This window comes from Podarcis gaigeae (genome assembly GCF_964106915.1).
Source record: "Podarcis gaigeae genome assembly, chromosome: 13".
Classification (NCBI taxonomy): Eukaryota; Metazoa; Chordata; class Lepidosauria; order Squamata; family Lacertidae; genus Podarcis; species Podarcis gaigeae.
In genome coordinates, this window is record NC_139689.1 from 45,990,375 (window position 1) to 46,003,907 (window position 13,533).

Here is a 13,533-nt window from a genome sequence, read left to right on the forward strand (position 1 = left end):
ACAAAGGAAAAAAGTGAGAATCTTCTAGCCCTTCCCCAAAATGACATGCATCCCCAAACTGTTCAATATTTCGACGTCTCAAAGTGGCATACGGAAATATTAGGTACTATCGCTATTTTTTAATAATAATAATAATAATAATAATAATAATAATAATAATAATAACAGAAAATATATTCTGTTGTTGGCAGAGGCGGTTGCCACAGGGTGTTGCAACTATGACGTAGGACAGAAGGTGGCAAATGTTGGCAAGGGTGCCAAATTTTGGCCTTGATTGGGTTGCCACTGGAATTTGAAAGACCCAAGTCTGCCCCTGGTTGTTGGCGTCTGTCTGTCTTGAGAGGCATCAGAAGAGTGCGCCATTGGAGGCGACGTCAGACCGCTGGAGAGTTACAGCGCCTGCTGTGGCTGTAGAGACCGATACGGGAGAGATATGTTTTATTGCAGGTGGGGCATCTGGTTGTGCTGCTGCAGGTGTGCTGGCTGGTGTTCCTTCTCTCTGCTTTTGTCCCAGCGGCCATTCCTCCTCTGGTCACTACAGTGGACACACAACCTGACAGTCTCCAGGCACTGTGGTCATCCGCTAGGGAGTTCCACAGGGCGTGGTTAATGTTGCCAGCCTTCATGTCCCGTCTGCAGGCATCTTTGCAACACGGAGTTGGTCTGCCAACTGGCCTGGTGCCTGAAGCCAGCTCCATTGGGGATCCTACCACCTTCCATTCTGTGGAGACAACCAAGGAAGCATAGACCATCACTGAGACAGGAGTGCAAGCATGCTGAGAATGTAGGCTTGGGAGAGCGCGTCTTTGGAATTGTGTCCTGCCATGTGATGCCCCAAATCTTTCTGACATGGCGCATATGGCTTGCTCCTGGTGGGTGTAAGTTGCCCATGGCTCACTACCATAAGGTAGTGTCCTCGACATGCAAACCTGGTAATGGTTGTTAGCACATCCCATTTCCTTTTGGAGAGACCAGCCATTGCTGTAGCTGCCTTGCCGAGATCACATCTTACTATAGTGTGCAGGTGACCTGTGTGTCTGCTCAGTGTGAAATGTCGATGGCAAAGTTCAAGGCTATCTACTCCCTAGTTAGGTTTTATTTTTGTTTAGTATTTATTATTACAGTGGTACCTCGGGTTACAGACACTTCAGGTTACAGACTCTGCTAACCCAGAAATAGTACCTTGGGTTAAGAACTTTGCTTCAGGATGAGAACAGAAATCGCACAGCAGCAGCGCGGTGGCGGTGGGAGGCCCCATTAGCTAAAGTGGTACCTCAGGTTAAGAACAATTTCAGGTTAGGAACGGACCTCCAGAACGAATTAAGTTCTTAACCTGAGGTACCACTGTATTTGTTTTTGGACAAGGTAAAGGTAGAGGACCCCTGACAGTTAAGTCCAGTCGCAAATGACTCTGGGGTTGCGGCACTTATCTCGCTTTACAGGCTGAGGGAGCCAGCGTTTTTCCGCAGACAGTTTTTCCAGGTCATGTGGCCAGCATGACTAAGCCGCTTCTGTTGCAACGGAACACCGAAATCAGAGCAGATCATGGAAACGTCGTTTACCTTCCTGCTGCAGCGGTACCTATTTATCTACCTGCACTTTTGGGTAGGTGTGTTTTTGAACTGCTAGGTTGGCAAGAGCTGGAACCATGCAACAGGATCTCACTCTGTTGTGAGGATTCGAACCGCAGACCTTCTGATTGGCAAGCTCAAGAGGCTCAGTGGTTTAGACCACAGTGCCACCTGTGTCCTACAGTGCCAAAGGGCTGCCCTCTGTAAAGGAGGACACTAAAAGGTAAAGGTAAAGGTACCCCTTCCCGTACGGGCCAGTCGTGACTGACTCTAGGGTTGTGCGTTCATCTCACTCAAGAGGCCGGGAGCCGGCGCCGTCTGGAGACACTTCCTGGTCACGTGGCCAGCGTGACGAAACTGCACTGGTGAGCCAGCACATGGAAACGCCGTTTAACTTCCCGCTATAAAGTGGTACCTATTTATCTACTTGCACTTCGGGGTGCTTTCGACCTGCTAGGTGGGCAGGAGCTGGGACCGAACGGCGGGAGCTCACCCCGCCGCGGGGATTTGAACCGCCGACCATACGATCGGCAAGTCCTAGGCACTGAGGTTTTACCCACAGCGCCACCCGCGTCCCTAAAGGAGAACACTAGGCTACCCTAACTATGAGGGCTGTGAATGAAACCCACAAGTTGCAATCCCTAGTCTCCCCCCTGATTTTAGTCAAACCGTGCCCCCTGTAGTCGGTGGGCATCACGGCCTGCTCTGTGTTTGAGGAGCCCCTGGCAAAATGGTGACTGCTACCCCTTGCTCCATTGGCATTGTTGCTCTGTGGTGGGCAGTAGCAACTGAACAGAGTTGTTCAACAGGTGGCTGTGAACCACCTGCGTTGTCCCAGCATAGAGTTGCGTATCGTGGGGAATTCTAAATTGTGGACGGCTCACCGTTGCCTAACACCACTGCTCTAAAGCTAAAGGGACCCTTGACCATTAGGTCCAGTCGTGACCGACTCTGGGGTTGCAACGCTCATCTCGCTTTACTGGCCGAGGGAGCTGGCGTACCAGAGCAGTGCATGGAAACGCTGTTTACCTTCCCACCGGAGCGGTACCTTTTTATCTACTTGCACTTTGATGTGCTTTCGAACTGCTAGGTTGGCAGGAGCAGGGACCGAGCAACGGGAGCTCACCCTGTTGCGGGGATTCGAACCGCCAACCTTCTGATCGGCAAGTCCTAGTCTCGGTGGTTTAACCCACAGCGCCACCCGCGTCCCAACACCATCGCTCTAGGTAAGATTAAACAAGGCAAGTTGGGTTCATACCAAGCTCAGGTAGCAGTAACACCAAAGCCTAAGCAACCAGTTAAAGATACTGGGTGCTGGCCACTGGGTGATGATAAGCCCCTTGGACCCAATTTGAGTACTGAAGATGCAGGAAACTTACTTTTAAAAAACTTCCTTTGCCCAACTTACTCATGCCATTCCCATTTGGATTTCAGAGTTCAACGGAACGAGTTCACAATGCTTTTCTCAGGAAGATACTGGGTTGATTATCCTGTGTGAAGACAGAGGCGTACCCAGGGCCCCTTGCGCCCTTGGCAAGGAGCTGTATTGGCACCCCTCCTCCCGGCTAAAAAAATCACTTTACTGCAATAACCACATTAGAAATTACTACATTTTACATGACGCGGGTGGCGCTGTGGATTAAACCACAGAGCCTAGGACTTGTTGATCAGAAGGTCGGCAGTTCGAATCCCTATGACGGGGTGAGCTCCCGTTGCTCGGTCCCTGCTCCTGCCAACCTAGCAGTTCGAAAGCACGTCAAAGTGCAAGTAGATAAATAGGTACCGCTCTGGCGGGAAGGTAAATGGCATTTCCGTGCGCTGCTCTGGTTTGCCAGAAGCGGCTTAGTCATGCTGGCCACATGACCTGGAAGCTGTACACCGGCTCCCTTGGCCAATAAAGCGAGATGAGTGCCGCAACCCCAGAGTTGGTCACAACTGGACCTAATGGTCAGGGGTCCCTGTACCCTTTACCCCTACACGACCCAAGCACTTGAAGCATCCGGGGTGAGGATGAAGGCAAGGAGGAAGGGCGAAAAAAGCTGCGTGACTTTGCGTGAGAAGGACGGGAAGCTTCAAAAGGAAACATTTTCTTTCAAAGAGAATGCTCCTTTTACTGAAAGGAAGAAAACATCAAATAAAACAGATATATGGTCACTAGCATACAACTAGCATAATCACAACCATAAATATTATGTAAAGCAAAACTTACATTTGCTTATGAATGTGCCAGAAACCTGAAAAATCTAACAATACATATTAAGCCCACAAAAAAGAATGATCATACCAAAGGCTTGATTATCCATAGGAAGGTTCAAGGAAAACTCCCATGTAACCAATTAACTAGTGCCTGTGAAAATTGTGTACAACTTAAGGAGTTGGTCGGTTGGCCAGATAGAAGAAAATATGTCCTGAAATATTTTTTTCACAGCTAAAGGGGTTGCATATACAGTGGTACCTCAGGTTACATATGCTTCAGGTTACATACACTTCAGGTTACAGACTCCGCTAACCCAGAAATAGTAGCTTGGGTTAAGAACTTTGCTTCAGGATGAGAACAGAAATCGTGCTCCGGCGGCGCAGCAGCATCAGGAGACCCCATTAGCTAAAGTGGTGCTTCAGGTGAAGAACAGTTTCAGGTTAAGAACGGACCTCTGGAACAAATTAAGTACTTAACCCAAGGTGCCACTGTAGTAATGTGCATGATTTTGGATTGGTTGCCTCAAGGTGGATCCAAAACTTTGTAGTGCATGCATTAGCTCTCAAAGGGTCATGCTTGGGTATGTGACATAAAGCACCACATTATGTAAAGTAAACATGTAGTTTACTTCATTATTGTATCTCCAGCATGGAATCCTTTGATGTCAGTGTTATTTCCAGGCAGTCACCAGGGCAAACAACAAGGATGGTTTGTGTCAGGCACTGGCAGAACGCTGGAACATGACTCGGGATAGGGGGCAGTGTTTTGTGTGGCGCTGTGGGTTAAACCACAGAGCCTAGGACTTGCCAATCAGAAGGTCAGCGGTTCGAATCCCCGCGACGGGGTGAGCTCCCGGTGCTCGGACCCTGCTCCTGCCAACCTAGCAGTTGGAAAGCATGTCAAAGTGCAAGTAGATAAATAGGTACCAATCCAGTGGGAAGGTAAATGGTGTTTCCGTGCGCTGCTCTGGTTTGCCAGAAGCGGCTTAGTCATGCTGGCCACATGATCCGGAAGCTGCATGCTGGCTCCCTCGGCCAATAAAGCGAGATGAGCGCCGCAACCCCAGAGTCGGCCACGACTGGACCTAATGGTCAGGGGTCCCTTTACCTTTACCTATGCCAGCCAGGAGGTAAGAATCGGAGGCAGGGTAAGCTTCAGAGTTGGAGGGTGGAGCACAGGATGGGTTGGAAGAAGAGGAGGAAGAGGCAGGTCAGGTAGGGGAAGGGCCAGGGGTTTCCACTCTCTCCTGCATCACTATCTCGCAGTACCAGGAGGGGAGTGAAAAGGGAGGAGCAGAGGACGTTGCCACGCAGGTAGGACACGGGTGGTGTTGTGGTCTAAACCAATGAGCCCTGTGGGCTTGCGGATCGGAAGGTCAGCGGTTTGAATCCCCGCAATGGAGTGAGCTCCTGTTGCTCTGTCCCAGCTCCTGCCAACCTAGCAGTTTGAAAGCACGCCAGTTCAAACAGATAAATAGGTACCGCTCTGGCGGGAAGGTAAACGGTGTTTCCATGTGCTCTGGTTTCTGTCACAGTGTCCCGTTGCGCCAGAAGCGGTTTAGTCCTGCTGGCCACATGACCTGGAAAGCTGTCTGTGGACAAACGCTGGCTCCCTCGGCCTGAAAGTGAGGTGAGCACCACAACCCCATAGTCACCTTTGACTGGATTTAACCGTCCAAGGGTCCTTTACCTTTACCTTTTTACCTAGTCTTTGGCTGCACGCACGCAGCCTGGCAGAAGAAGGTACATAAACTGGTGGAAGGGGAGTGTCTCCTGTTGCTTCAACTGCTCCATAGAGCGCAGACCTGGGAACAGCTGCCTGGCTGTTAGATTGGTGTGGAGAAGCAATTGTAAGTATTATCTTTGACAATAAAGCATTAACTCTCTGCCATGTGCATTCCTTTGGCTGGGAGGTGACTCCCGGCCTCAGAAATTGAACACTAGAAACTGCTGATTATTAACCATCACCATAAAGCATAGAGCAGGGGTCAGCAAACTTTTTCAGCAGGGGGCCGGTCCACTGTCCCTCAGACCTTGTGGGGGGCCGGATTATATTTTTTTGGGGGAAATGAACGAATTCCTATATTCCACAAATAACCCAGAGATGCATTTTAAATAAAAGCACACATTCTACTCATGTAAAAACACCAGGCAGGCCTTGGACCGCCCACAGGCCGGATTTAGAAGGCGGTTGGGCCAAATCCAGCCCCCAGGCCTTAGTTTGCCTACCCATGGCATAGAGTAACTTGCTCCCGAGTGAGTGGAAATGACCCAAAGCTCATCTTTAGTAATAGCACCATTCCACATTGTTAACCTGCATCCTTGTTCACACAAAATCCCATACATGGAAGTTTACCATCGACAGAGACGACAATTCCAAGATTATGGCCCTAGAGTGTGTGTCACCTTGCTCATCAACTCCAGGAGGGAAATGGAGATGGAATGTTGGCTCCGGTTTAGATGTAAAATAAAGGTTTGTATTTTTACATAACCTAGTAAGGTAAAGGGACCCCTGACCATTAGGTCCAGGCGTGGCCGACTCTGGGGTTGCGGCGCTCATCTCGCTTTATTGGCCGAGGGAGCCGGCGTACAGCTTCCGGGTCATGTGGCCAGCATGACTAAGCCGCTTCTGGCAAACCAGAGCAGCGCATGGAAACGCCATTTACCTTCCCGCCGGAGTGGTACCTATTTATCTACTTGCACTTTGACGTGCTTTCGAACTGCTAGGTTGGCAGGAGCAGGGACCGAGCAACAGGAGCTCACCCCATCGCGGGGATTCAAACCGCCGAGCTTCTGATCGGCAAGTCCTAGGCTCTGTGGTTTAACCCACAGCGCCACCCACATCCCCTTACATAACCTAGGCATTTATTATTGTTGTTTCAATTCATTGCCCACCCTTCACTCTAAGGACCTCACGGCAGGCTGCAACAATTTAAAACACAATTTAAAAACAGCTTGGAACAAATTATTCTCAAGAATAAGGTTGGTCATAAAAAAGAGGCTGCTTGGGACAATGTGCAGGCAAGGCTTGGTTTCACATACCTGCTTGGATTAGATTGCAGCTGAACCAACCGCAACACCTCCAGACTGTCGCTATTTTGCAGGAGGGGTCCAGACGGACACCATAACTTTAGGTCCGTGCAGTTAAGGTGCATTTAAAGCACTCTTGGCAACCTTAGTGCCACAAATCCAGATGAAATCTGGAAGCACAAAGCAAGCACGAAGATGTATGAGAAGACTTTTGCAACAGAGAGTAGCAAGTCAGGCAAACTGATTGTCACAGCTTACAGAGACATCACAAGAGGCAACAGGAAGAATGGATGAAAGATGCTCAGGTGAACTCAGACCAGTGGACAGCAAAGGATGACAGACATCATGGCTGGAGATATAAAAACGATTGTCGAAAATACAGTTACCATATTTTTTGCTCTATAAGACTCACCTTTTCCCTCCTAAAAAGTAAGGGGAAATGTGTGTGTGTCTTATGGAGCGAATGCAGGCTGCGCAGCTATCACAGAAGCCAGAACAGAAAGAGGTATTGCTGCTTTCACTGCGCAGCGATCCCTCTTGCTGTTCTGGCTTCTGAGATTCAGAATACAGTGGTACCTCAGGTTAAGTACTTAATTCGTTCCGGAGGTCCGTACTTAACCTGAAATTGTTCTTAACCTGAAGCACCACTTTAGCTAATGGGGCCTCCTGCTGCCGCTGTGCCGCCAGAGCATGATTTCTGTTCTTATCCTGAAGCAAAGTTCTTAACCTGAGGTACTATTTCTGGGTTAGCAGAGTCTGTAACCTGAAGCGTATGTAACCTGAAGCGTATGTAACCCAAGGTACCACTGTATTGTTTTTCCATGTTTTCCTCCTCCAAAAACTAGGTGCGTCTTGTGGTCTGGTGCGTCTTATATAGCGAAAAATACGGTAATTTTTAAGGATGGGGGAATGGAATTGGTGAGGTTTGTGTTAGCTACGGGTGCTCAGGATAGTATCACAAAATGCATTTCATTTTTCAGGAGCAGAAATGATTATTTATGTATGCGGCAACAGCAGTGTGGAGACTACTGGCCCAGAGATGGGAAGAAGATAAAGTCCCAACCAGAGACGAATGCTTGATGAAGATAATGGACTATGCCGAAATGGCAAAAATGACCGGGGAAATCAGAAACCAGGAAGATAGAAACTTTAATAAGGTATGGATAAAATTATAATTTACTTAAGAGAACACTGTAAACAACTAAAAACTTTGGCAGGATTTGAATAATGCTTGTAATAAAAACTAAGGTAAAAATCGATTATTTTAAGAAAATAGAAAATATATGACGTGGTAAAAAAAGTTGGATAATGGAAACCATGGAGCGGGGAGTCTAAGGATTCAGGAATTCCTAAATGTTGTTGATTATGATTAATGTTTGAATTCAAATATATGGTGTAAAACTGATTTAAAAAGATTGTAAAAAATCCATTTCATTTTTCTGTTTTTATAGATAATCTGTGCTATGATATTAGTGTTTTAAGGCTGGTATAGCTTTGCTGTCAAAGCTTTTTAATGTTCTGCATAGGAAATTAAAATCTTGTTAATCACTCAGTTTCCTCTTGGAATGCAAAAAATGTACGAGCTGAAAGGAGGTGAAACAAGGGCATATGGATAAATTACTCTAGCCGTAGAAATGAAAGCTGGAGTTCCTGAGGGTGTGTCTGCCACACACCACTGACCTGGGTATTCAAACATGAGTTATCCTTCCTCTCTATTCCAGTTACGGGCACATGACACAGAAGAAACCAGCTAGAATGAGTGACTCAGAGTTACAGTTTGTCTGGGTGTCTCTGAAACTTTCACTTCATTTTCCATTGCTTTCATCACAACTTAGGGAAAAGCAGCTTGTGCTCCTGGTTTTCACCTACACAGAATTTCAGACTGGGAAGGTCATGACTTCCTGAACCTGAAACGCATCCTTCATCGTGAACACTCGATTGTGGAAGCCCCACCTCCTACACTTCTTGCGGTTACAATTCTTCTTGTTCTCTCATTCTATAGGTTTAGTCTGCAAGCTGCATGTATTCCATCAATTTAAGTTGCCATTCTTCTTTGGTTGGGACCTGGCTCGTTTTTCATTTTGGGGCTAACAAAAGATGGGCTGCGGTAATAGCATAGCTAAATAGTCTTTTTTGACAGTTAGGAATTTCCCTCTGAATTATGCGCAATAAGGAGGACTCTGGTTTTTTTTAGAAATGTACTTCTAAACATTTTTTTTTTGTCAATTAAGACCCATCAGCTACTCTCACCTGGTGTAGCCAGCCAGCCAAAGCTGCATTTCAGGCAAGTTACATGTAGTTCCAGACCTAGCTATCAAAACTATTGAAACGCCTGGTTAAATAAGGCAGGGCTCCATTAGTTAAAACATCTAACAGCCAGAGACTAAAGGATATGGAGGGCTGTGATATCTCTGGGGTGCCACACAAGGCCCTGGCACTTATGGGTATAATAATAATAATAATAATAATAATAATAATAATAATAATAATGATGATGATGATGATGTATTTATACCCCGCCCATCTGGCTGGGTTTCCCCAGCCACTCTGGGTGGCTTCCAGCCAAATATTAAAAACAATACAACATCAGACTTTAAAAACTTCCCTAAACAGGGCCACCTTCAGTTGTCTTTTAAAAGTAAAATAGTTGTTTATTGCCTTGACATCTGATGGGAGGGCATTCCACAGGGCTGGTGCCACTACCGAGAAGGCCCTCTGCCTGGTTCCCTGTAACCTTACTTCTCGCAGCGAGAGAACCACCAGAAGGCCCTTGACGCTTTACCTTAGTGTCCGGGCTGGATGATGGGGGTGGAGATGCTCCTTCAGGTATACAGTGGTACCTCGGGTTACATATGCTTCAGGTTACATAGGCTTCAGGTTACAGACTCCGCTAACCCAGAAATAGTACCTCGGGTTAAGAACTTTGCTTCAGGATGAGAACAGAAATCATGCTCCGGCAGTAGCAGGAGGCCCCATCAGCTAAAGTGGTGCTTCGGGTTAAGAACAGTTTCAGGTTAAGTACAGACCTCTGGAACGAATTAAGTACATAACCCGAGGTACCACTGTACAGGACTGAGGCCGTTTATGGCTTTAAAGGTCAGCACCAACACTTTGAATTGTGCTCGGAAACGTACTGGGAGCCAATGACTAACCAGAGTGGCTAGAAATCTAGTAGCCCAATGAGTCCACTGGGTCTAGACACAAACCTATCTGAAGCAAGCCACTGTCAACACCATTTACTGAGCTGTGGAACAGTAGGACTCTCCTTAAACATACTTGACTGTGCAGATACAGTGGTACCTCAGGTTAAGTACTTAATTCATTCCGGAGGTCTGTACTTAACCTGAAACTGTTCTTAACCTGAAGCACCACTTTAGCTAATGGGGCCTCCTGCTGTCGCTGCGCCGCCGGAGCATGATTTCTGTTCTCATCCTGAAGCAAAGTTCTTAACCTGAGGTAATATTTCTGGATTAGCGGAGTCTGTAACCTGAGGCGTATGTAACCTGAGGTACCACTGTAAAGGCAAGAACACGGAGTGAGATTCATTATCCTGGAAGCCCAGCAGACCTGAGTGCAGCAAGTATTTGAACCAACTATCATACTTCCTCAAGGAACGTAACAACCAGGGACACACAGACATTCAATAAAGAGTAATCAATGTCTCCAGCTAATGAACCGACTCTCCTTTCCGGGAAATATCATGGTCCCCAGCCCTTTTGCTAGCCATTGGAACATAGGAAGCTTATTAATGAAGATCAGGCGTCTAGATTGCCATGAACTACAATGACTCACATCAGCTCTCCAGAGTTCCAGGAATGGGACATTCTCGGTCCAGCAACTGAACCAACTTGTCAGGAGTGCATGCAGGAACCAGGCCCTGTGACCAGTAGGGCTTCGCAGGACTGGGACTTTCCTAAGTTTATTCTGAAGAGGCAAGGTGCGGCCGCACAGGTGAGGCCCATTGGTAACTCACAACACCTGGAAGCACCCTAGGGGTGGACATGTTAGGTCCCGGGGCTCAATCCTGCTCTCCGCTGAAGGCTGCAACTGCAGGGACTGGTTCTGAACAGGACAAATATTGAGGATTGATATAGAAATTTAGTAACCATGCCGTTGTAGTGGACAAGAAAATCAGACTGCTGCATATTAATTGATGGCTTCCAAATACAGATGAAATTACAGGTTAAGTAATTAATTCGTTCTGGAGGTCCATACTTAACCTGAAACTGTTCTTAACCTGAAGCACCACTTTAGCTAATGGGGCCTCCTGCCGCTGGAGCACGATTTCTGTTCTCATCCTGAAGCAAAGTTCTTAACCTGAAGCACTATTTCTGGGTTATCGGAGTCTGTAACCTGAAGCGTATGTAACCTGAAGCATATGTAATCCGAGGTACCACTGTATATTGATGCCCCCCTTTTAATAAAACATTTTTGGAAAATTATTTCCTAATTGCTGGAAAATCAATCCAGTAATTTTTCACACACCCAGCATGTCCCTTGGTTTCATTCTTTTTCTACAGCTAAACGTAGCTTGGCTTTGTTAAAGCGTGTGCATCTTTTTTAAAAAAGTCAGTTTCTGTTGGTTTGTTTAAAGCCTGTGTGTCGGCTCATATTTTTTTTAATGAAAACTCAAACAAGCTGACTGGAACGAAACTGGTTTTGACATTTTAGGATAAAACGAAAGCATTCGATTAGATTTTTTAAAAAACTGGCTAAATTGAATCGTCAAACTGAAAGCTGGTCGAGTTTAAGTTCTGCTGTTGGGCAGGTATACCTAAAATAGAAACCTTTTAAAATTTGTTCAGCATCAAGGCTGCTTTCGGTGGTGTGTGTGTGTGTGTGTGTGTGTGTGTGCAATTTCCTGTATTGACTCAGCTGCCTAACTGAGTTCAAGATCTGACCTGCGTTGGCCTTCCACCCATATACCATAGATGGTCTCTCTTGGAATGAATGAGAACAATTGCAAACCGTACCCTTTCCTCTATTTCCTAGCAGGTGCAGGATAGACAAGGTATTGCACAGAATTCGCACTAGAAGCCTGCTATGACAGCCCTACCCAGAGAGCAAAGTCTATGAGTTGCCTTCCATGTGACCCAGTCCTGGATTTATATATACAGTGGTACCTCAGGTTAAGTACTTAATTCGTTCCGGAGGTCCGTTCTTAACCTGAAACTGTTCTTAACCTGAAGCACCACTTTAGCTAATGGGGCCTCCTGCTGCCGCCACGCCGCCAAAGAACGATTTCTGTTCTCATCCTGAAGCAAAGTTTTTAACCCGAAGCACTATTTCTTGGTTAGCGGAATCTGTAACCTGAAGTGTATGTAACCGGAGGTACCACTGTACAGTCACACCTCATGTTACGGACGCTTCAGGTTACATGCTTTTGGGTTGTGGACTGTGGGAAACCTGGGAGTACCGGAACGAGTTACTTCTGGGTTTCGCTGCTCGCGCATGCGCAGAAGCGCTAAATCGCGCCAGCGCTGACGCTGTGCTTCAGGTTGCGAACGCTGCGGGTTGCGGTCGTGCCTCCGTCACAGATTACGTCCGCAACCCGAGGTTTCACTGTAAGCTAAACAAGCTATAGCTTAGGGTCCCACTCTCTTGGGAGCCCCAAAAAAATTCAAAGGGAAAGAAAAACTGGATGTACCTTTCCAAACTATAAGATAAAAAGCAAATAAAATAAAACCTACATACAGCAACAGTGTTTAGTGTTGTGTATGGACCTATTTGGTCCATAAATTACCATACAGCATATATTCAACACAAAAAACAGAGACAATTTGTTGTTGGCAAAGGACAGCTGGACATATAAAGGGCCCCATTACCTTCACCAAACCTATATCCGGCCCTGCGTGTGACCCCTGGGTGCATGCATGGCAGCCACTGGGTGGAAAGGATAAACCCCCAAGGAAACACAGAAATATAACCTTTATGAAAAATTCACAATTCCCTGCTTCAATTTATAGGGATGGGGAGACTTAAAATGTCAACACCATTGCAACTATTTTGTCCTTCCCCAACAGGAGAAAACAGTAACTTTGAGTTTGGCATCTGTTTAGGCACCTTGTCTGTTATTTGTGAGAACCAGGTCTAAGTGTCTAAGTGCTGCCATTGATCAGGTTATAATTTTATTCTGTTGCCACAATAGCTTCTGTGAAGAACAGCATAAATTCATAGCCCTGGTATACACACAGAAGCTGCACCCAAATAATGTTCGGTCCTGAAAATCAGACATTTCTCTTCTTTAGTTCAGAAAAGGGCCTCCTACCTTTCAAGAAATGAGTTTTCTACATTTTGTAAAGCTTCCAAAGGGTTAACTTTGCAGCTACCTCTGCGCTAACCTGCCATTCCTAAGATATTAATCATGAAATTGTGTGCCAGTCATCTCCCACTCCTTCCTGATGATAATTTAATCTGTCATTTTCATCCAAGGCTTTCTGCTGGCATTTGGAGAACGGCTGTTGATGTCTTTTTCTGGGCACCAAAACCATAATCCAGAACCACACTGTTGCATGCGCTTCAGATCTGCTGAGCTCAGTGAAACTCAAGATTTATATAACAGTGAGATAGACGGTAGCAGAGGAGTAAAATGTTCAGAAATGTCTGTGGCTTGGGGAAGGTGGGGTCCGTCAGATGTTGCTGAACTGCAACTCCCATCATTCCTGGTGAGTGGCCACGCTTGCTGGGGCTGATGGGAGATGTAGTACTACAGCAATATCTGGCGAGCCAACGGTTC

The 13,533-nt window shown here is 46.6% G+C and overlaps 1 long non-coding RNA gene across 1 annotated transcript in view; it reads right to left on the bottom strand.

The window, feature by feature from the left end:
- LOC310830292 overlaps nucleotides 1–13,533 on the bottom strand; it is a 313,780-nt gene that overhangs the window by 190,286 nt on the left and 109,961 nt on the right. The gene's annotated exons all lie outside the window — the stretch shown is intronic.